Source organism: Nannospalax galili, unplaced genomic scaffold (assembly GCF_000622305.1).
Source record: "Nannospalax galili isolate Female #2095 unplaced genomic scaffold, S.galili_v1.0 scaffold1316, whole genome shotgun sequence".
NCBI classification, from domain to species: Eukaryota; Metazoa; Chordata; class Mammalia; order Rodentia; family Spalacidae; genus Nannospalax; species Nannospalax galili.
The window spans coordinates 751,559-755,659 of NW_008337765.1; the positions used below are offsets into that span (position 1 = coordinate 751,559).

The 4,101-nt window shown below is 41.1% G+C and overlaps 1 pseudogene; it reads left to right on the plus strand.

Moving 5' to 3' along the window:
- Positions 1 to 3,450: 3,450 nt before the first annotated feature.
- On the plus strand, positions 3,451 to 4,101 carry LOC103733837 (annotated as a pseudogene).

Here is a 4,101-nt window from a genome sequence, read left to right on the forward strand (position 1 = left end):
CCAGTTTAGAAAATCCTTTCCTACACCTATATCTTGTAGGTTATTGCCAATGTTTTCTTCTAAAAGTTTCAGAGTTTCAGGCTTTACATTGAGGTCTTTGATCCATTTGAAATTGACTTTTGTACAAGGTGAAAGATAGGGGTTTAGTTTCATTCTTCTACAGGTGGAGGTCCAGTTTTGCCAGCACCATTTGCTGAACATGCTGTCTTTCCGCCAGTGAATGTTCTTGGTCCCTTTGTCTACTACTTTTTAATTGAGTCTCACACAAATTCTCAGAGCAGAGAAAGAATTCAATCAGATTCTTTGCCAAAATACCATGAATGGCCCCTAGCTCAATTCCTGTTAGAGTCCTTGTTCCCTTCTGAAACTTCATGAGCTGGGCTTCCAGTGTCCATATTTCTTTCAGCATTACTGTCTTCTAAGCTCCCAGTAGAATGGCCCATTAAGCTCTGCTTATATCAGTCAACCGTTTTAACAGCCCAAGTTCCAACATGTCCACATTCCTCCTATAAAACAAAGGCCTAAAAGCCACATTATCAAGTCTATCACAGCAATGACCCCATTTCTTGGTACCAATTCCTGTCCTACTTTTGTTTCCTGTTGCTGTGATAAAATACTCTGAAAGGTTTATTTTAGCAGTCTATCACTGTGCGGAAGTTAAGGCATCAGGGACGTGAAGCAGCTAGTCACATCCAGTCAGGAGCCAAGAGAAAATGAATGCATGCAGATCTGTTACCAACTCACCTTCTCCACTGTTACACAACCCAGATCAGTTATCATAATCAAGACAATCTCCAACAGACATGCTCAAACCAACTTAATCTAGATAATCCCTCACTGAGACTCCTTTCCCAGGTGATTCTAGATTGTGTTCAAGATGACACTTAGAATTAACCATCATACCTACCTTGGTAACTTTTCAAGATTGTTGTCCTGATTTGCTTTTTTGTTGCTGTGATAAACACCATGACCAAAAGCAACTTGGGGGAGGAAAAGGTTTATTTGCCCTTCACTTCCATAAATCAGTCCATCATTGAGGGACATCAGGCAGATACTCAAGCAGGAACCTAGGGGCAAGAACTGAAACAGAGACCATGGAGGAACACTGCTTACTGGTTTGCTCCTTCTGGCTTACTCAGCTACCTTTCTTATACAACCTAGGCCACCTGCCTAGGGATAGTATGGACCACTGTGGGCTAGGCCCTCCTACATTAATTAGCAATCAAGAAAATACTCACAGAGATGCCCACAGGCCAATCTGATGGAGAAAATTCTTCAACTGAGGTTCCCTCTTCCTAGGGATGTCAAGTTGTCAACCAAGATTGGCCATTGCAACTGTTCAAAATCTTCTTCAAATGGTTTTGTCCCTGAGTTTTTAAAGTACAGTGATCTCATGTTCTATGTGACTAGGTCAATTGGGTGTGGTCAGTTTACTAATCCATGGCTTTGAGAGGAGGTAAATGCAGTGGTTTGAATAAGAATTATCCCCTATAGACTCAAGGATTTGAGCAGTTGGTCAGTTGGTGGTGCTGTTTGGGAGGATCATAGAGTCTTTAGAAAGTGTGGCCTTGCTGGAGAAGGCATGTTCACTGGCTTTAACCTACTTCAAGTTACTCTCTTGGCTTCCTATGAGTGGTTAAAGATGTGAGCACTCTGCTTTCTACTTTGGCTGCCTCCTGACATGCCTCCCCAACCATGATGGGCTCTTATCCCTCTGGAACCTTAAGCCCAAATAAACTTTCTTCTATAAGTTGCCTTGGTCATGGTGTTTTATACAGAAACAGAAAAGAAACCAATATAGTAAGGAATGGGGCTGACAGAGAGGTAAGAGGAGAGTAAACTGTTTCTGCATTTCGCTTTCCCTAATTCTTATTCTCTTCACTTTACTAAGGATTTTCTGTCTTTTACTGCTGATACGTATGTAGTATTCACTGAAATACTGCTTGAGCAAGCTTAACGATTTTTTACATTTGTTTATTTATGGGGGGGAGTGTGCATGTCACAGTGTATGTAGATGTCAGAGGACAACTTTCAGGAATCAGTTCTCTTCTTCTACCACATGGGTCCTACCGATTGAACTCAGGTCATCAGGCTTGACAGCAAGTACATTTATGCACTAAGTCATCCCCTTGGCCCAATAAGATAATATTGTTGAGCATACCATGAGATTGGAAATAACACAGGAGACGAATTTGTGGTTGCATTCTTTTTTTTATTCAATTCAGAGACTTATGAAGGGTATACTCATATAACCACAGGAGAAATAGCCATGGCCAAAGGCACAGCAGGACTTCCCTGACATCACATCACCCAAGAACTCTCTCTTGTGAGAACTCTCTCTTGTGAGAGGCAGCTTCCCCTGGATAACTCCAGGCTTGGAACAATAGAGAGAGAAAAAAGAAAAAAAGGGAAAGAAACAGCTTGTATTTCTCCTCAAACACTTCCAGTTCCTCTTTATCTCAAAAAACAAAGACTTTTTTGTGGGGGCAGTCTCATATCATTGTTGCTCCACCAGCCATCTCTATATTGGTATAAGCATCTCTGTCTCTTCTGAGACACTTAAGTTACCCATCAATTAACTAAAATAAAATAACTTTTCTTCCAGAAAGGCTCTAATGCCTTGAGTCTTTTTACCCCCCTTAGTTACTAGAGATTGACTTAGGGCTTCATGTATGCTAGGCAAGAGTTCTATCACTGGGTTATATCCCCAGCCCTTAAAGCTCTCTTGACATCCTTCTTCCCTCTTAAAATAAATCAAAACACCCATATCACAGAGGCCTATATACCTATAAAAAATAATTAGGAAAATGTACAACTGTAGAGCAATCGCTAGAATAGACAGAATAGACTGAGAGAAAGCAATCATGGTATGGAAAAGTGTTTGCAGTTTGCTACTACTTATTCAAGAAAGAAGGGCTAGATATGCATACAGACAGATGTACTACAAATAAGCAATGGATGGGCTGGGGAGATTGCTCAGTGGATAAAGTCTTTGCCATACAAGTATGAGAATGAAAGCTCAGATTCCAGCATCCATGGAAATGTGAACATCAGGTGGGCACAACCCACCTGTAGTCCAAGCACATAGGGGATGGACACCAGGAATTCCTGGATCAAGCTGGCTAGCTATACTAGTCAAATTGGCGAGATCTGGATTCATTGAGAGACCCTGACTCAATGAATAAAGTGGAGAGCAACTAAGGAAGATACCTAACATCAACCTGGGACTTTCATATACAAACACACATACACATGTGCACACACACATATGCATCCACACATATGTGAACATGCACATACAGAACATATGCATGCACATGCAAAAAATACAAAAACCAAAATAAACAAAAATGTAAATTAAAAAAAATATCTAGAGCCTTTGCCTGTGCTCTGTCTGCCAGCTTGACTTGTTTACACCCAGAGAGCTGGTGGGTCCACTGCACAGTGGGTGGCATTTGGACCCTTTTTGGCAGCAATAATTGTCTCTCTGTCAGTGCCTTAGTGCCATGAAGATTGTACACAGGGCTCCAGATGCATTTTTGTCTTGAGAATATCAATGGATCTGCCAACTGCTGCTTTGGGTTTCACCAGTTGTTGGTGGTTGACCAGCTATCTGGCATACAGCCAATCCAAGTAAATACCCTTCTCTGTGGCTGTGTTCTCCGTGGTGAAATTTACAGCTGCAAGAAGATGTAAAAACACTTCCATTTGATGATAAACCAAAGTGGATGGTGAGATTATTCTTTATCTTCATGACTAAAGAACAACTTTTGAGTTGTGAGTGTTTGCTTTTATTTAACTTTTGTTGGAAACTGTCAGTAAGAAAGTATTCCTGGGCATAGACACCTATGGAGTCAAACCTTTGTGCAGGGTCATGACAGAAGATGATGTTTCTGATCATGTGCTCTGTTGCTAAAGATCTTGCTAACATGAAGCACTCCATGACTTCCATTTATCAAAGCAGAGTCTTTCCTTTGGGGACACTATGAAATGTCAGATTCAAAGCCACGTGATAAAGCTGCATCTATGGAAATGACTAAATGCCATCATTGTGGACATAAACCTCTGCTGTGCTCTATACTGGTGGAGAGAATGTTTTGA